At 44.7% G+C, this 20986-nt stretch overlaps 1 long non-coding RNA gene across 1 annotated transcript in view; it reads left to right on the top strand.

The window, feature by feature from the left end:
* Positions 1–2890: 2890 nt before the first annotated feature.
* The window catches only part of LOC141132119 (uncharacterized), a 134696-nt gene continuing 116600 nt past the window's right edge, over positions 2891–20986 (top strand). Inside the window, exon 1 of the long non-coding RNA XR_012242856.1 lies at positions 2891–3104. This is a non-coding gene — a long non-coding RNA (uncharacterized lncRNA). The remainder of the gene's footprint in view (positions 3105–20986) is intronic.

The raw sequence follows: 20986 nt of genomic DNA, 5'->3' as shown, positions 1-20986 counted from the left end.
GCCAGCTTGCTCAACAGTATCCTGAAGAGAGTTAATGAGCTTAGTTTACAGTCCAGTATCCTCTGCATTTTTTACACAAGCATGAACTGTGCAGCCAACAAAAAAGTTGGCTTGTTGTCTCCAGGAAGGAAATGAGACTCCAAGAATGTGAGATTAGAGCTCAGGCCAGCTTGTTGCAGATAATTTTTTTTTTTTTAAATAAAATCTAACATTTACAGTATTTCACCTGAGGACTTTGAGTCCTGATAAAGTCTGTGACTGGTATGCAGCAGAAAGAACAGGATCTGTTCATTTCTATCAGTCAACGCTCTTTTCCAGAAGATGACCTATTGAACATTTCCAGGAATAGTTTTGCCAAGTCCATCAAATGCTTTCTTGGAAATACTCTTAGAAAATGGCTGTAATCCAGAAAGGATATGCTGAAAGCCTGGTCTGGATCGGAAGTTATATTTAGCTGCTAAATACAGTGCATTCTAGATGCATTTTCAGCTGCCCTGGGTTTTTGCTTTCCAGTATAGGAATGTTCAATCAGATCTGCTAACAACACATTGTAAAATAAAGATGCAACACCACAAATAAGCGAAGAGGGAGAGATTCATGCTGTGTCCTATTTACAAAGGGAACGAGGATATTTACAGTGATTACACATTTTAGATTTTTTTGTAAATTCTACATAACCTAATATGGAGTTGCACTAATGTTACTGAGCACACTGTAAACACTTAGATTGCTTTGTTGTGGATTGGAGAGGTACCATACATTGATGCTTTTCTTGTGTGACACATGGGGATTGATTACTAAAATTGGAGAGTGCAAAATCTGATGCAGCTCTGCATAGAAATCATTCAGCTTTCATTTTTTTATTGCCATAGCTTAAAGCAGTAGTAAACCGTAGCTGTTTAAAAAAACAAAAAACAAAAACACCTGTACGGCAATTGCATAATGTGCTAGTATGCATCGCATACTAGCACATTATGAAATACTTACCTTGAAGCAAAGCCCTCTAGCGCTGTGCTGTCACCATTGAGAGGGCTGACATCTTCCCCTGGTCTTTCTTTCGCGTTCGAGCACTCCGGCTGTGTGACCGTAGCCACGATGATGTTCTCTTGAGCATGCATGCAGGAGGCCTCACTTCTGCCACAAAGCTCTGAAGGTCTGGCGCAGAATATCGGACCTTCAGAGTGCATGCGCCACTGACGTAACTTGCTAGATCCAGGCTGAATATCTCCTAAATGGTGCACATTTAGGAGATATTTATTTTACCTACAGGTAAGCTATATTAAAGGGCTTAACTGTACATAAAAATCTCCAAGCGAGCTTTACTACAACTTTAATTGAACAAGCTGAAGTTAGAAGCTGATTGGATACCAGGCACAGCTGAACCAGATTATGCATGCTCCAGTTTTAGTAAATCTACCCCATACTTACATATTGTCAACAAGAAAAAAAAGCTCCTCACTAACCTCCGTATTTGAAGGCATTGTGTAGAAATTCATCTTCAAAGGTCACAAAATCCCAGCTCATCTCCCAGTATTTGCATTGGCAGCAGAAACTTGGCTGGCAGCCCTCTAATGTAAAAAAATACAGTGTGCTAAAGTTTGTTGGAAAACCTGACTTTGTTGTGACGAAGGATTAAAGTGTTTGTTAACCCAAAAAAAACAAAAAACAGATCCTGTTCCCTTAAAGCATGTTATACAGCACAGTTCTTGTGCTGTATCATTTGGCCTCCTGTATCACCTAAAAAACCTGGCTGATCCTGCCAGTTTCTACACTCCCCTCTCTGCGCTGACTCCGATGTATCAGGGCTGGAGAGCTCTGACACTGGAGTCATCAGAACGTGCCTCCGTCATCCGCAGCCTGCTCTGTGTCTCCTGTGTGCTCTCCCCCCTTTTCTCCCTCCTCCCCTCTATGCCTGACAGCACCCTGATCTTCTCCTGCTCTAAAAAAAAATCAGTCTTTTCCTTCTATAGTTGCCTCTGCGGGCAGTCAGCTGAGCGCCGAACGGCGCTCTGAAGTAAACTATTATACAGGATATTTTTATAAATGACATGCACTGGGGAGCTTACTGTTATATATCAGAGGGAACTGTAGAATTTTTTTTTTTACATTAACAAACACTTTAATTATTTCACAGTGAGGTCAGGGATGGCTTGTTTTAAAGCTGTTATACTGCTTGTTAAAAATGTGTAAATAATCCATGTCTATAATCTGGGCACACACAGGTGAACTTTACGCTCATGTTCTGTTCTCAGTAGCTATTCCTTGTTTCTGTTTTTTCTGTTGAACCTGTGCAAATAGAAAAAATAGACCAATTCTGATTCAGGGATAAGGTTCTGTTTACATGTGTGAAGACACCTAGTGGAACCACAGTATGGTTAAGAACTTGCTACACATTGTAATACTGGGCTGTGTTTTTTCTCTGTTTTGGGAACTGTGGGGGAAAAACTGTTAACCAGTTCTGCATATGTGTCTGAAGTGAATTATGTCACTATTTTGCCTAATCTTGAGATTTTGACAACCCTACAGACAGGGGAGGACTGGCAAATTGTGGCTCAGGGGGCAAGTACAACCTAGAGGCCCATGGTGAAGCGACTTGGCCCCCCTACCACTCTCCCTTTTCCCTGCCTCCTCCTGACCCCCACCTCCCCAGGACCAGGGGCGGATCCAGGGGGGGGGGGCAACGGGGCAATTGCCCCCCCCCCCCCCCCCGAAAATAGTACTGACTCCAAGGCTTTCTCCCTCTGCCACCTCACCAGATTTGCGTTACAAGGCTTCTAAATGCAGCTGCAGGGACTTTATTACTGCTTTCCCTGGCTCTCCCAAAGTCCCAGGTGGCCTAAATTATATTCCCTGGGCCCATCAGTTCAGTTAGAGGGGGCCAGTGGCATCACTATGGGGGTCTGGAAGTGATGTGACACCGGGGCCACTGCTACACACTGGCAGATTTGCAGCACAGCGGTGCGAGTGTCACTTCACTTCCCTGTCAGGCGGAGTGATCTCCACCCGACAGGAGCTTCCTAGTCCCGGCTGGTGTGACGTCACGATTCAGAGGCGGCAGGATTGAAGACAAGATGGACCTGTAGCCAGAGCTCAGTGCACTGCAAGTGAGTAAGCACTTAGCTAAGGAATTGTCATGTTAATTAGCTACGGCGGGCATTGTTATGTTAATTAGCTATGGTGGGCATTCTTATGTTAATGAGTTAACACCTTGTGAAGAGGTTAACGCTTTGGGGGAGGGGAGGGGGGTTAAATAATTTACAATGGTAATTGCAATATGGCACATGGAGGGGTTAATGTACTCACTGAAGTATTACTGACCAATGGCAATTAACCCCTCTGTGCAGCATTAATGACAGTGGCACTATCAATGTTAATTAACCCCTTTTTATGCTACAGACATGCGTCTAACATGCAGGGCTGTCTTTTACTGGCTTGGGGATGCATAAAGTGTTACATGCATCCCAATGCCAGCATCCCATTTATTTTTACTGTGACACACAGCCGCTATATTCCAATATGTCATGCGTGTGGATCCCTGAATGCAGGCAGGGTTTATTCAAGGACCCGCACCAGCATGTCATATTGGGATATAGTGGCTGTGTGTCTCAGTAGAAATAAATGGGATAAAACCACCACGCTAGCGGCCAAATAGCGGCGCTTTACCGCCGACGCCCGCCCCAGTGTGAAAGTAGCCTTATTTTCTGGCAGTGCCCCTCCCGAGACTAGACTTTGGATCCGCCCCTGCCCAGGACCTGCCTCGCGTGTGCCCCACAGGCTGCACTGTGGCATGATCTGTCTGTCTGGCCACTGTCATTAATTGTACACAATTAATGGCATCTATTCTATTCATGCTATTCATTGTATACTATTGTCTTGATCTCTGTGATTGGTCACAGTGATCACATGGTACAAACAGGGCCAATCAATGCTAATGACAATAGTAAACATTGAACGAATAGATTTATATATAACATATATTTATGTATATAACAGTGAAATTTACTGGTATAACCACTTCCCGACTGGCCGCAGTACATATATTGCGGCAGGTCGGCTCTATTGTTGTACCAGTACATCATTCCGTGCAATAGCCAGTGGGGGTGTTGATTGTTACCTGCAATAGCTCCCCAGAGAGACAGGATGGCGGTCTGCCGATGTAAACAAGGCAGATTGCTATCTTGTCAGGCATGAACAGTGAGATCTTGTGTTCCTGCAAAGCAGGAACACTGATCTCTCTGTTCAGCCAGTGAGTCCATCCCTCACACAGTAAGAAAGCACCTCCTAGAGACACACTAAACCCTTTGAGTGCCCTGGATGTTAACCCCTTCCCTGCCAGTGTCATTTATACAGTGTCAGTGTATATTTTTGGCACTGATCACTGTAATAATGTCACTGGTTACCAAAAAAGTGTCAAAAGTGTCACTTAGTGTCTGACCTGTCTGCTGCAATGTCAGTCCCACTAAAGATCACTGATTGCTGCCATTACTAGTAAAAAAAAAATAAATAAAAATGCCATAAATCTATCCCATAGTTTGTAGACACAATAACTTTTGTGCAAACCAATCAATATACGCTTATTGGGATTTTTTTACCAAAAATATGTAGCAGAATGCATATTGGCCTAAACTGATGTAGAAATTTGATGTTTTGATATTTTAAGTCTTTTTTTGCTTATAGTGCAAAAAATTAAAACTGCAGAGGTGATCAAATACCACCAAAAGAAAGCGCTATTTGTGGGGAAAAAAAGGACATCAATTTTATTTGGGTACAGTGTCGTATGACCGTGTAATTGTCAAAGTATCGCAAAAAATGGCCTGGTCATAAAGAGGGGTATGCTGGAGCATATAGGGGTTAATTAACACTGATGGTGCCACTGTCACTAATGCAGCGCAAAGGGGTTCTTAAAATTGCCACTGGTCACTAATGCATCAGGGTTCAGTGACATTACATTAACCCCCTCCATGCTGCATAATACAAATGGCATTGTAAATTAATAAAGACCCCCCCCCCCCCAAAAAAAAAGAAAAAAAAAACAAAGTTAACCTTTTCAGCCAGTTAAACAACAGTACCTTATCTTATGCTATTCACCTCTGCTCACTTACTGGTTCATTGGCTCCTCGTGGGCCGCATCAGCAACAGCTGCAGCTTTCCCTTTTCCCTTTCCATCCCATTTCCTGGCCTTTGAATTACGTCATGCCAGGCCGGGACTATCAGGCGGAGATCACTCCATCACTCCACCTGACAGGGAAGTGACTGTGCTGGACGGATGTAGGAGGCAGAGCCCACTCGGTACACTTGTACCACTCCGCAGCACTTATAGTACAGTGTAGCGGCAGCCGATGGCAGTGTAAATATGGCCTTTGTACACCTGCCTTTTTATGGGGCATCAGGGCAGCTCGGGGGGAAATTGCCTGCCCGCCCCTGCCTACAGAGGTACCTGAGAGTTTACAGTTGTGGAATCCTAATTTGGCAGTTGCCTGGCAAAATATATGATGATAAATATGGTACCCTCAGAACCAGATGTTAGTCTGGTTTACCCCCATTTTGCAGTATACCATGACTTACTGTGTTATATAAAGAAGAAACGGAAGTAAGTTGCTGAACAGCTAGGTGGTGGTAACCTAGTCTCATCCTAGGATGGTCCTAGATCTGGCTCATTCACATATATTGGGTAGACATTTAGGGGTAGTAGAAACAAAACAGTAGATTGAGCAGCATTTTTCCTGACCTGTTGAACCAATTTACTGTATATATCCATCTGGTGAGTCTTCATAATGGAAGGGATGATTTACACCTGATTAGGCGATTGAGAAGTAGCACTCCTAGTGCTGTAATTTGTAAAATTTTGTTTAAGGACATGTACAGTGTGTCAACTTGCAAGCTATTGAGAATGACTTGCTAATCTACAAAGTCCATATTGCCCATTAGATTTGAACTATTGAAGCATACATTTTTTATCTTATTGGTGACTTCTGGGGACATATTTGTATTACAGATAAAACTAGTTTGTTGATAGCTTATGGAAATAACAAAAAAGTCTTTGCCAATGGTCTAAAGTAATTCTACACCTGTATGAGGACCTGGAAACAGCGTTTGCCAATGCCTGAATTGCAGGCTGAGGCTGACTGTCACCCTTGTACAGAGTTAAGGCAACAGTCTGTTTTAGAAGCTACTCTACTAGTGCACAGGTATAACACTTTATGATCCATGCACAGTTCAAATATTCTCTCTAATCTCTGGACTTTCACACTAGTTCTCTCCGCATTGATGCAGCAATTCTGAGTCGGTAACGCTGACCTTGCACCAAACTCTACCAGCACAGATTCCAGTCATCTCGCTCCCCCTGACTTTGGCCTGACACTATGCTTGGATACTAGGAAGCCATTCTTAATCTTTATACAAGCTTCTATTAACCCCGAGGCCTCACTCATCTCTTGTGACAATACAGGCTGGGTTCCCAGGATGCCCCATGCAGTCATTTTGGACCCAGTATGAGGGGTACTAATCTCTAGGGAAGGAGACAAGCTCACAAGCTCCTTTACTACCAGGGCACCCATCACTGTCAAGCCATGTTGCCATGCTTCCCATCTGGCTGGCTGCTTATGCACCTGACACTGACCCAGTTGTCATTAGGATAGCTTTCTAGCATCGTAGACATTGACGCAGCCTGTTCTCTAACTTTTCTTCTCCCCTTTTTCTAAGCCCTTGTTCTTAGGCCACACATGCACCCCTTTGAAAAGACTTCTGACCAGGCAGAATAAACAGGAACTTCCAAACTTTACTGGAGATTCTCTATCATCCAAGTAATCTTCCAAGTAATCTTCTAAGTGTATCAGCCAAGTAACCTTAATACATAATCTCCCTCACTTTGCCCACAGATAATCTAGCTTCAAGCTGCCCAATATCATACCTCCAGAAAGTAGCACAAAATCTATCTTATGATAGGTCCATCTTCAGTACCTCGTCTGGGTGCCCGTCAAAGTGGGTACTCAAAAATAACAGGAACAACTTGGATGGTACAGTAGTTCCCCAAGGCTATTTCCATCCAAGGACCCTTCAGGGTTGCCATCACTTGAATTTATAACCTACCACAAGGGGGGCAGTGTTATGAATACCCGAGAGCATTAACCCTTACCTAACCCCAGAGCAGCCTGGGAATACAGACAATAATAAAATGAACACTATTTACATAACGTAAATAAAACAAAATGAGGTAGATTCCTTGTAGAGCATAAAACCCAAGTAAGCACATGCATATAAGTCGATGTATTCCACATAAGCTAATATTGGATGCAGTGGCTGCTGCTTCCTTAGTAACCAATGACAGGCGGAAGCTGTCATGTTCATCCATGCCAAACATCCAAAGTGTGTGATGTTCAGACAAACATCCAAACAACTAGCATAATGTTCGAACCATACATGAAACTTATCCCTACCCTGGAAGGTTCATGAGGCTGCTTTAGCAGAAAGGAACCCCAAAGTATCACCACTGAAAGGTTTACCTTAGAATAGGATGTCAGAGGCCCTGATATTCAGGAGGTGAACAAAATCTTACAGAAAAATTGAAAGGTGTTCTCAAAATTATCTGGCCAAACTAACATTGTTTACAATGATGTTGTGGCTAAGCCTCACGTCACATTAAAGTCAAAACCTTATCAGGTACCTAAAACTCAGTGAAAATCCATTTACAGAAAATGTTAGCTCTTGGGGTAATAGGGGAATCTATGGAATTGTATTCTATTCTGTTGAATATATTGAAGATGTTGGACGGTTTCTAGGGACAGATCAACAATTCACATCCCTTGGTGAAATATAAAAGAGAAAATATGAGAGAGAAAATCACTCTCAGAAGATAATGAGAATGGGATTTTAGTGAGAATGTTTAGACTGTCAGGTTGAGGCAAGCACGACCACAAATAGTATAAAAGTTTTTTTAAATTTATTGCAAACAAGTGTCGTTAAAATAACAGTGCTTGACCTTTTTTCTCATGGTGTCAGGAAAACTTGTCAGAAGTGACTCATGCAGTTAACAAAGGAATGAGACAGGACAGAAATTTTACTTAGTGTTCTGGATTGAGACAAGCACACACTATAGAGGGATATGCTTTGTTCATAGTTCATGTGAGAGGATTACAACCACTTTAAGTGTCTAGTTTGCCTGAAAATTTGTGTTTGATAAACGCCTGTGCAAATATCGTATGACATAAAAAAATTGCAACACCCACCATTTTATTCTCCAGGGCCTCTGATTTCAGAAAAATATAATATTTGGGGATCTAAGTAATTTTCTAGCAAAAAATGTTAATATTTTATTTCTTATTAGTCACTTAGTTTGTAAAGTTGCACATAAATATTATTATTATTCAGGATTTACTGTATATATACTACTGCACCAACAGTTTGTGCAGTAGTATAATGGGGACAGTACAGTGACAATACAGTTCATTACTAGATGGTTAGGAGGGCCCTGCTCATGAGAGCTTACAATCTAATAGTATATTTACCAGTTACTGCTAGCAGGTGGTGCTCTAGAGTCTGCTGACTGCAATGCTGCGTACACTCGAGCGGACTTTCCGGCAAACTTTTCCGGCGTACCAGAGTCCGTCGGACAATTCGATCGTGTGTGGGCTCCACACACCACACAAAACGGACTTTTTTTTCTCAAAAGTTTGACGGACTTAAATTTGAAACATGTTTCAAATCTATCCGACGGACTCGAGTCTGGTCGAAAAGTCCGCTCGTCTGTATGCTAGTCCGACGGACAAAAACCAACACTAGGCAAGCTATTGGCTACTGGCTATGAACTTCCTTGTTTTAGTCCAGTCGTACGTCATCACGTACAAATCTGTCGGACTTTGGCTGATCGTGTGTAGGCAAGTCTGTTCATTCGGAAAGTCCATCAAAGTCCGCCGGGCAAAGTCTGCAGTAAAGTCCGGTCGTGTGTACGCGGCACTAGTTTTCTGCAGTGTGTTACTTCCATAGGGTGAGCGGAGTATTGTTTCATCTCCTGCTGGATAAATCAGAGAGGGGGGTCACATCTCCTTTCCTGGTTGTTTATAGTGCCCTGTATGAATTTTCTGCAAGCTGTCAAGAAGTAAGTAGCTACTTCTAGACTTTATTGTCGGACAACCCAGTATGCTCTACATAGAAAATACAGATTTTATACAAGCAATGTTGTAAAAGACCAGATTATAACACATATAATAAAATTTAAAACAAAATGATAGTTTCCCTTTAAGGCACTATTCTTGTAAATACCAGCACCACCCTTCATGGCTGTTTATCAGACGCTCCATACTGCTCCCTTTTTCCTAGAAAGTTTAGTCAATCATTTGCTTGGGTTGTTCCATTTCACTGCTCATTATGATTATACAGGACTAAAAGATATCATACCTTATCAAACTGTGCTATGATTACTTCACTTAAGATACTGGCTACCATTCTGTTATACAGTAAACAGCAAGTTTGTTTTTTAGTCTCACAGCATAACACTGTTTTCTCTGTCACTACAGAAAAAGATTGGTAAAAATGAGGACTATTATTAATGGAGGTGCAAAATTACCACCAAAATAGAAACACTCAGGTGTTGATTTACTAAAGGCAAATAGATTGCGCACTTTGCAAAGTGTAGTTGTACTCTGCAAGTGCAGTTGCTCCAGAGCTTAGTAAATGAGGTAAAGCTTTCTTTGGAAAGAATACTGAGTAACGTGCAAGGAAAATAAAAAGAAAAAATGCATTTTTGCTTGAACATGATTGGATTATGGAAGTCAGCAGAGCCTCTGCTCATTTACTAAGCTCTGGAGGAACTGCATATGCAGAGTGCAACTGCACTTTGCAAAGTGCACTGTCTATTTGCCTTTAGTAAATCAACCCCTCAATGTCACTTACATAGTTGCCAACAGTCCCGATTTTTCCTGGGACGATCCCGATTTTGGGACCCTCGTCCCGATTGGAGGCCGTCCCGATTTGGGATTTTGCCTTTTGTCCATGGAAAAACGGGAATGTTTGGCTCTGCAGCAGTTCTGGATCCTGGCTCCAACAAAATGGCCGCCGGCGCGCGAGAGCTTTCCCCTTGTGTTCAGCTACATCTCCTCTCGTTCCTCGCTTCTCTCTTCACAATTCTCCAGCCGGGGTTAGCTGCATGGATCGGCCCCTCCCCTCTCCACTGAACACGAGGAACGAGAGGAGATGTAGCTGGACTGCAGCCAACACTCCGCTGGGGGCACTGATTTAAGAGGCACTCCGCTGGGGGCACCGATTTAAGAGGCACTCCGCTGGGGGCATTGATTTAAGAGGCACTCCGCTGGAGGCACTGATTTAAGAGGCACTCCACTGGGGGCACTGATTTAAGAAGCACTCTGCTGGGGACACCTGATGTAAGAGGCACTCCGCTGGGGACACTGACCGCTAGGGACACCTGATGTAAGAGGCACTCCACTGGGGACACCTGATGTAACAGGTACTGTACTGGGGACACCTGATGTAAGGGGGCACTCTGCTGGGGACACCTGATGTAAGGAGGGACTCTGCTGGGAATGCCCGATGGAAGGAGGCACTCCGCTGGGGAAACCTGATGCATACTTGCCAACAGTCCTGATTTTCCCGGGACAATCCCGATTTTGGGACCCTCGTCCCAATCGGAGCTCATCCCAATTAATTTCCCGGGATTTTGCCTTTGTCTCGGGGAAATCGGGAAAGTTTTAGGAAAAAAACCCTGCGGGCTACAAAAAGATGGCCATCACCGCCGTTACGAGGATGATTTCCCTTTGTGTTCAGTGGAGAGGGGAGGGGCAGCCAATCAGCTTCTCCCCTCTCCACTGAACACACACACGAAAAAGTCAGGAACTGCCGGGATGGAGGGCTCAGTTGCTTGGTGACACAGATTGCTCTGTAAGGAGGGCTCCGCTGCTGCCAGCTGCTGGGGACACTGAAGTAAGGAGGGCTCTGTTGCTGGGGGGACACAGATCTGTAAGGAGGGCTCCGCTGCTGGGGGACACCATATGTAAAGGAGGGCTCCTCTGCCAGGGACACCAGATGTAAAGGAGGGCTCCGCTGCTGGGGGACACTAGATGTAAAGGAAGGCTCCGCTGCTGGGGGGCACCAGATGTAAAGGAGGGCTCCGCTGCTGGGGGACACCAGATGTAAAGGAGGGCTCCGCTGCTGGGGGACACCAGATGTAAAGGAGGGCTCCGCTGCTGGGGGACACCAGATGTAAAGGGGGGCTCCACGGTTGAGGACACCAGATGTGAATGAGGGCTCCACTGCCAGGGACACAGATGTAAAGGAGGGCTCCGCTGCTGGGGACACCAGATGTAAAGGATTGCTCCACTGCTGGGGACACCAGATGTAAAGGAGTGCTCCACTGCCGGGGACACCAAATTTAAAGGATGGCTCCGCTGCCGGGGACACCAGATGTAAAGGAGGGCTCCGCTGCCAGGGACACCAGATGTAAAGAAGGGCTCCGCTGCTGGGGACACCAGATGTAAAGGAGGGCTCCGCTGCTGGGCACACCAGGTGTAAGGAGGAGCTCCGCTGCCAGGGACACAGATCTGTAAGGAGGGCCTCTGCTTCTGGGGGCACCTGATTTAAGGACAAACTCAGTTGGGGGCACCTGATGTAAGGATGGACTCTGCTGGGGGCACCTGATGTAAGGATGGTCTCTGCTGTGGGCACCTGATGTAAGGACAGACTCTGCTGGGGGCACCTGATGCAAGGATGGACTCTGATGGGGGCACCTGATGGCATCTGGTGGCAGGCGACGTGGCAGGTGACACGCTCAGGGGTCCCACTGATTCTGGTTTATGGTGATTTGAATGATTTCATTCTATATCACAATGTAATAATAGTAATAATGCACTTCAATCATCCTGACACCACAACAACCATGGTGCTGGGTTGATTGAAGCGCTAACACCAGGTGTTTGGAGTATCTTTATCTGCTGATTTGTTAAACTCTGGAATACACATTTCTATTGTGGTGTAGGATCTGGGCCTGCTGTCCCTCCATCCCTCTTTCCTTCCTTCTCTCTCCTTCCCTCCTTCTTTCTTTCTCTCTCCCTCCCTCCCTCCCTCCTTTCCCCTTTCTTTCTCCATCTCTCATTCATCTCAGACTCTAAACACCCCCCCATTTGAACCACGCCATATAAGCCACGCCCACTATTTCACGTAAATCACGCCCATTTTTGTTTTTTTGCTATGTCACGCATACAAACACATGCCCCGCCCCCTAATTATAACAAGACACTGCCTACAGTCAAAAAAGTGTCCCTATACATTTTTTTACAATGTTGGCAACTATGCACTTATTGAGCTGCCTAATCTGCTATGTTTTTCTTTATTTGGATAGTGTTTTTTTTAATTTAGGGGTAGTGAATTACAATAACCCTTCTGCAATAGAAGCCAAGAGTTTATTTACATTTTTTCGCAGATTTGCATTTTTTTGTTTTTATTTGTGAAGCTGATATAACTTCATGTATGTAAAGGTTCAGTATCTCCACCTTTTTTTTTCATATGAAGATCAAGAACAATGAATTTTACTTTGGAAGGATTATACCTGTGATAACAGGCAAAGCGAGGAGCCACTGGAGACCATGGGGGAGATTTACTAAAACTGGTGCACACAGAATCTGGTGCAGCTGTGCGTAGTAACCAATCAGCTACTGTCAGACTTCCACGTAGCAGACAGGTGAGCCCAATGTAGCAGGGGGAGGCCTCCCTTACGTATCTGGTTCCCGGCCCCTGGTAGTATGGACAGGAGGCACGGGAGCACAGAATGGTATGAGAGCCTGGCGGGTTAGCTGCAGGAAGATCCTGGTAAAGGTGGTTATGGAGATCACCAGTCAACTGAAGCACAGGCAGTGGATGAAGAGCAGGAGTGAAGCAGGCAGGTCGGGTCACAGGCAGAGGTCGGCAGCAGGCGGGCAACGTAGTACAGAGGAGCAGGCAGATTCGTAGTCAGGACAGTCTGGGATCAGTGGCAGGCAGCAAGCAAGGAGAATCAAAGACAGACCGGTGGTCAGGAGATCAGGTACAACAGGAAACAGGAAGCAGGAAGCAGGTGCAGGGATACAGGGAGCTGAAGATTGGACAGCACCAAGCCCCCTGTGCAGACGGCCTAAATAGGCAGGTTGGCGCCAAACACCGGGCGCGCGCCGGCGCGCACCCCCGCACACACGCATGCGCCCACACACCGGCACCCGCGGCGGCGCGCACCGCGATGCCCACCAACAGCGCATCTGTCCAAGGGAGCTCTCTGACAGCTACTAACTTCAGTTTGTTCAATTAATCTTTGAGAATAAAACCTGGAAGCTGATTGGTTACTATGAACGGCTGGACCAGATTCTGTGTGCTCAAGTTTTAGTAAATCTGACCACTTTGTGGCCCATTTAATTATGTTACTCTTTTAAATCCTTCCAGGAAGGAGGATGATTTAATTTCCTTCCTGGCAAGGTCTCATATATAAATTTAGACCGCTTGTCCTAACCTTGCAAGCCTCTCAAACTTTCTGACACTCTAGGCTCAAACATCCTCTAGCAATAAGAGATAACAAAGCAGAAGACAATATTCTTTAAAAACACTTCTGTATTATATGCTTATTAGTAGTTAGATCAGCCTTCACATTCTCATAAAGAGCATAGATCAACTCCAAATACAGTATCAACAATCAAATAGCAATGTTTATCAGGTTAGTGCAATTAGAAGCAACCATTCAAATGCAACCTTGGCAGAAAGGGGAAAAATGTTAATAGGTTGTCAGCTCCCTCTGGGCCACTGGTGCACTGAACTATATAGTTATCAGGGATGAGCTGAACACCCTCCTGTTTGGTTCGCAGCAGAACGTGCGAACAGGCAAAAAATTTGGCAGAACATGTGAACACCGTTAAAGTCTATGGGACACGAACATGAATAATCAAAAGTGCTAACTTTAAAGGCCTATATGCAAGTTATTGTCATAAAAAGTGTTTGGGTACCTGGGTCCTGCCCCAGAGGACATTTATTAATGCAAAAAAAAGTTTTAAAAACAGCCATTTTTTCAGGAGCAGTGATTTTGAAACATTGTGAACACAGTGAAACACTAAAAATGAATTATTCCTTTAAATATCGTGCCGGGGAGTAGTCTATAGTATGCCTGTAAAGTGGTGCATTTTCCCGTGTTTAGAACAGTACCACAGCAAAATGACATTTCTAAAAGGAAAAATTGTCATTTAAAACTGATTGTGGCTGTAATGATTTGTTGGGTCTCTTCAATATAGATACAGATAATTGAAAAAAAGCGCAGGGGATCCCCCCCTCCATTTGGGTCTGTTATGAATATTAAGGGAAACCCCGAATCAAAATTTTAAAAAAAAATTGCGTGGAGGTCCCCCTAAAATCCATACCAGGCCCTCCAAAATCCATACTAGACCCTTATCCGAGCACGCAACCTGGCAGGCCGCAGGAAAAGAGGGGGGGACGAGAGAGTGCCCCCCTCCTGAACCGTACCAGGCCACATGCCTTCAACATGGGGAGGGTGCTTTGGGGTAGCCCCCCAAAGCACCTTGTCCCCATGTTGATGGGGACAAGGGTCTCATCCCCACAACCCTTGCCCAGTGGTTGTGGGGGTCTGCGGGCGGGGGGCTTATCAGAATCTGGAAGCCCCCTTTAACAAGGGGACCCCCAGATCCCGGTCTCCCTCCCCATGTGAAATGGTAACTGGGTGCAAATGTACCCCTACCATTTCACAATAAAAGTGTCAAAATGGTAAAAAAAGACAAGACACAGATTGGGACAAGTCCTTTATTAAAAATAAAAAAATAAAAATGTCCCACGAAGTAAGTTCACGCAGCCCGACGGACCGAAAAAGAAAAAAAAAAAAGCTGTGACCGACCCTCCTCCATTGGAGGCTCCCGCCATCTGCCGCATCTTCGCTTGTGACAGCTCTTATATTACTGAGGGCGGGGCCACCTGGTGACATAACTGGGTGACCCCGCCCCCTCTGACGCCATGGGGACTTCCCCATGGCTTACCCGTGGTGTCAGAGGGGCGCGGGGTCACCCGTTTACGTAATTGGGTGGCCTCACCCCCCTCTGACGCCACATAATAGCTATCACAAGTGAAGATGCGTCAGACGGCGGGAACCTCCCATAGGTTCGGTCACTGCTTTTTTTTTTTCGGTCCGTTGGGCAGCGTGAACTTACTTCATGGGACATTTTTATTTTTTAATAAAGGACTTGTCCCAAGCTGTGTCTTGTCTTTTTTACCATTTTGACACTTTTCTGTGAAATGGTAGGGGTACATTTGTACCCTGTTACCATTTCACAAGGGGGGGGAGGCCGGGATCTGGGGGTCCCCTTCTTAAAGGGGGCTTCCAAATTCTGATAAGCCCCCCGCCCGCAGACCCCCACAACCACTGGGCAAGGGTTGTGGGGATGAGGCCCTTGTCCCCATCAACATGGGGACAAGGTGCTTTGGGGGCTACCCTCCCCATGTTGAGGGCATGTGGCCTGGTATGGTTCAGGAGGGGGAGGGCCGCTCTCTCATCCCCCCTCTTTTCCTGCGGCCTGCCAGTTTGCGTGCTCGGATAAGGGTCTGGTATGGATTTTGGAGGGGACCCCTACTCCATTTTTTTAAAATTTTGGCGCAGGGTTCCCCTTAAAATCCAGGTCTGGTATGGATTTTGGGGGGACCCCTACGCCATTTTTTAAAAAAATTTTGATTCGGGGTTCCCCTTAGTATTCATACCAGACCCAAAGGGCCTGGTAATGGAGGGGGGGAATCCCATGCTCTTTTTTTCAATTATCTGTATCTATATTGCCAAGACCCGACAATTCATTACAGCCGCGATCAGTTTTAAATGACAATTTTTCCTTTAGAAATGTCATTTTGCTGTGGCATTGTTCTAAAACACAGGAAAATGTGCCACTTTACAGGCATACTAGAGACACCCCCCAGGCATGATATTTAAAAGGAATATTTCATTTTTATTGTTTCACTTTAAGCATCACTTCTCCCGAAACAATGGCAGTTTTTTAAAAAAAAATGTTTGCATTGATACATGTCCCCTGGGGCAGGACCCGGGTCCCCAAACACTTTATGACAATAACTTGCATATAAGCCTTTAAAATGAGCACTTTTGATTTTTCATGTTAGTGTCCCATAGACTTTAATGGTGTTCCAGCATATTGTTCAGTGTTCGCAGAACTTATGCTCGGGCCAAACCGTTCGCTCATTCCTAATACTTATAACTGGAATACAATTATTGCTGGCTCACAGGGGTAGAGTGCTTTCTTAACTAGAGAAACTGCGTTTGAGAATCCTGTGTAATAGATAGTTTCATTATGATGGTATAAGTTGTCTTCTGCTAGCAATGGTGGGGCCCATAATAAGTGTGAATACCTGTAGGCCAATGATGTTAAACAGATAAACGATTGGATTGCTTTTTGCAAAGGTTACTTTGTGACTGAGGTGTAAAGATGTCTGCAGGCAGTGTTTCTAAACAGTTGGATGACAGAAAGAGGTTGGGCATCTGCCCGCTCACCAATCCTGATGATAATTAGGGGTGAGCTTGATGTTCGGGTGTTAGCCCATTCTCTACAGAGCGAACATTATGGGGACACTTTACAACCTAAGGGGTTAAATACAGATTTTGACTTGTATCTATTCCTTTAAAATGTGTACTTTTTATTGTGTTCCGTTAGGATTTCAGTCACTAGATAGTCGATTGATCAATATATCGGCCGATTTTGTACTAACTGATCCAGTATTTTACTGCCGATCTTGTAATTGTTTTTAGTCAGTGATGGATAATGATTTACCTATTATTGATTGTGTTATATATATCTTTTTGTAGATGAACTTTTCTATCAAGCATGTTATCATATAGTGAAGGATTTTTCCCACTTGTTTCCAAAGTCGTTCCGTTTTTTGTAACTGATTTAATTACTAGTGATAAGGAATGTATTTTTTTGTATGATATAATTGATTCCAGCTGAAATTGATTGATTAATTGGTAACCCTCACAAGCTACATATATATAGACCTTTGTATATGATCAGTTGTAGGTATGTGGTCGTGAAGAACCTGAAAATGCCTGATATGATATAATTTTTTATCAATAAATTTTAACTTTTTGATGCAGCAATCCTCTTCTATTTTATATATATATATATATGGTATACACAGTGTAAAATACAGTGCAGCTGTTGTACAGTTTCTAATACAGTGCAGGAGGTGTACACAGTATCTAATACAGTGCAGCTGTAGTACAGTTGCTAACACAGTGCAGGCTGTTCACAGTATCTAATACAGTGTGAACAGTTTCTACTACACTTCTGGTGGTGTACACAGTATAAAATACAGTGCAGCCTTTGTACAGTTTCTAATACAGTGCAGGCGGTGTACACGGTATCTAATACAGTGTGTACAGTTTCTACTACACTTCTGGTGGTGTACACAATACAGTGCAGCCGTAGTACAGTTTCTAATACAGTGCAGGCAGTGTACACAGCATCTAATACGGTGTGTACAGTTTATACTACACTTCTGGTGGTGTACACAGTATCTAATACAGTGTAGTGTTGCAAAACAAAATATACATCATGTCCGGAAGGCCACCAAGGAGAGGCAGACGCTCACAGGCCACTAAAAGAGGGCAAGCAGCCTCTGTGTCTACAGTCAACAGTGCTGGTCATGGACATGGTGCATCCTTTGCAGATGGCTATGGGGCACGCTTGTCATTTTTTTCTGCTACTGGTCGTGTTATTGAGCCAGAACATGCAGAAGAGTTGGTGGAGTAGATAACAAAGCCGTCCTTATCCTCCTCATCCTCTGTCACCGATAGGGATGAGCTTTATGTTCAGGTCGAACATGAGTTCGATTTGAACATTGGCTGTTCGCCCGTTCACTGAATAGCGAACAATTTGGGGTGTTCGCAGCAAATTCTAAAGCAACGGAACACCCTTTAAAAGTCTATGGGAGAAATCAAAAGTGCTAAATTTAAAGGTTAATATGCAAGTTATTGTCATAAAAAGTGTTTAGGAACCCGGGTCCTGCCCCAGGGGACATGTATCAATGCAAAAAAAAGTTTTAAAAATGGCCATTTTTTCGGGAGCAGTGATTTTAATAATGCTTAAAGTGAAACAATAAAAGTGAAATATCCCTTTAAATTTCGTACCTGGGGGGTGTCTATAGTATGCCTGTAAAGTGGCCCATGTTTCCCGTGTTTAGAACAGTCTGAGAGCAAAGTGAGTTTCTAAAGGTAAAAAAGTCATCTAAAAGTACTCGCGGCTATAATGAATTGTCGGGTCTCTGCAATACACATAAAAGTCATTGAAAAAACTGCATGGGATTCCCCCACAGTCCATTACCAGGCCCTTTCGGTCTGGTATGAATATTAAGGGGAACCCCGAACCAAAGTTAAAAAAAAAAAAATGCGTGGGGGTCCCCCCAAATTCCATACCAGGCCCTTCAGGTCTGGTATGGATAATAAGGGGAACCCCGCACCAATTTTTTTTTTAAATGGCATAGGAGCCCCCCTCAAAATCCATACCAGACCATATGGATTTTAAGGGGAACCCCGCGGCAAAATTTTTTTAAAAAATGGCGTGGGGGTCCCCCCAAAAATCCATACCAGACCCTTATCCGAGCATGCAACCTGACAGGCTGCAGGAAAAGAGGGGGGGGGCGAGAGAGCGGTCCCCTCCTCCTGAACCGTACCAGGCCACATGCCCTCGACATGGGGAAGATGTCAAGGGCCTCATCCCCACAACCCTTGCCCGGTGGTTGTGGGGTATGCGGGCGGGGGCTTATCGGAATCTGGAAGCCCCCTTTAACAAGGGGACCCCCAGATCCCATCCCCCCTGTGTGAATTGGTAATGGGGTACAAATGTACCCCTACCATTTCACAAACAAAATCAAATCTTGTTCTTCCCCCCGCTTCTTCCTCTATCTTCCTCTGCTTCTTCCTCCGGTCTTCTCCTCTGGCATCTTCCTCCGGCTTCTCCTTCCCCGCTTCGTCCTCCGGACGATCCGCCTCAATGGGAGTCTCACGCTGTGTGACACTTCTGTTCTTGTGACAGCTCTTATATAACTGAGGGTGGGGCCACCCGGTGACCCCCTCCCTCTCGGACGCACGGGGACTTCCATAGGGAAGCCATAGGGCTTCCCCCGTGTTGTCAGAGGGGGGCGGGGTCACCCATTTACGTAAGATAGAGGAAGAATCGGGGGAAGAAGCAGGGGAAGAACAACATGGAGGAAGAAGAAGAAAACTGAAGGAAGACCAGAAGAAGATGGAAGAAGAAGCGGGGAAAGGAATTGTCAAAAACCGGCTATTGTCTTTTTTTTTTAATTATATTTTTATTGAAACACTTTTCAAAGAAAACAGGCACATATCCAACAGCGTGAATACGCTATATCATGAATATTGTAGAAATAAGTATAAACAAAGGGATCAAAAATTATGACAAATAATAATCAAAAGAAAATCATAAAACATAAAACATAAAATAAGTCAGTATCAAATAAATCATATGGGCATACAAAGCAAAAATTTATAGCAAGGACATAATGGGGTGGGAGCCAGATATTATATGAGATCAAGTCCGTATGGGGAGCTTGGAACCGCTCGACACCTGGCCCACCAGGGACCTCAAATAACAAAAGAGGTGAGCTAAAGGACGAACTATCCCAAAGAGCCCAAATCTTGTCAAACCTATCTGTCGTGTCCTCCACCATAGCCGTCAGGTGTTCCATTTTGCGTATGTCTTTAATACCTTGCAATAGCTGTTCTTGGGTTGAGGGATGTGTGGACAACCAGCAGGCAGGTATGGCTCTTTTTGCTGCTAGCAAGATAAAGGAGGTGAGTTTGTTCGGGGCCTTCCCCAGGCCTGGGAATGGGAGGCCTAAAAAGGAAGTGTACTGGGTCCATAGGGAACTGGAAATCAAATATCTGCTGGAGCACTGTTAGTACCATGGACCAAAAAGGAACAATCAATTCACATTGCCAGAAGATGTGATATTGATTCCCCCTAGCTTTCCCACATCTCCAACACAGAGGAGAAAGAGAGGGATCATAACGGTGTAAAACCTCCGGGGTCCTATACCAAAAATATAAGACTTTATATGCTGTCTCCTTTTGTGCCACACATCGAGATATCTTAGAGGTTGAGGACCAGATTTTAGCCCACTGTATATCAGAAATTTGTTGTTGGGTGTGTTGCGCCCATTTGTTCATATAGGAGTGGGGGACCTTTGAGAGAGGGGCATTTTCCTGGAGAATTTGGTATATACTAGAAATGAGTCGTGTTTGATATGGACCCCGAGAGCATAAAAGTTCGAAGGATGTTGGCTTGGCGAGAATGAGTGTGGGGGGAGAGTTTTGAAACAAAATGAGTGATTTGGAGGTAGGAATATAGCCAATGGTTTGGGATTTGGCTATTAGATTGAAGGTCTTTGAAGGGTCGAAGTTTGCGGGTGACTGGGTTAACAAAGAGTCGGAGTTGAAACATACCTTCCCTAGACCAGGGGAACATTCGGAGATGTAAGAGGCTATCAGGGATTAAGGGGTTAAAAAGTACATTGGAAAGGGGGGGGGGCATATGGAAGAGAGAGAGAATTTGGGGAGGCAAGAACGCCATATCTTGAGTGAGAATAGCATGGGACCTAGGCAGAGACTCTGTAGCCTGAGGTCCGAAATTAACTCAGGGGACCAGACTAGGGAGCATGGATGAGTCGGAAAAAGAGATTCCATCTCAATCTCCGCCCATCGGCTTGGGGGTCTCAGACTGGACCAGGCCACTACTGCACGGAGGTGTGAGGCTAAGTAGTATTTATAAACGTCCAGGGCCCCCATACCTCCCTGACTTCTAGGGGAGAAGGCCACCGAGCTGGCCACTCTATGGGCTCCTCCTCTCCATATAATGTTAAGAAACCATCTTTTAAGTATTTTTAACTGTGCATTTGGGATGTAAACCGGGAGCGTTTCGAAGAAATATAGCAATTTTGGCATAAT

The sequence above is a fragment of the Aquarana catesbeiana genome, linkage group LG03 (assembly GCF_042186555.1).
Source record: "Aquarana catesbeiana isolate 2022-GZ linkage group LG03, ASM4218655v1, whole genome shotgun sequence".
Lineage (NCBI taxonomy): Eukaryota > Metazoa > Chordata > Amphibia > Anura > Ranidae > Aquarana > Aquarana catesbeiana.
The sequence above is the reverse complement of the archived record's forward strand: the minus strand, read 5'-3'. Positions and strand labels throughout refer to the sequence as shown.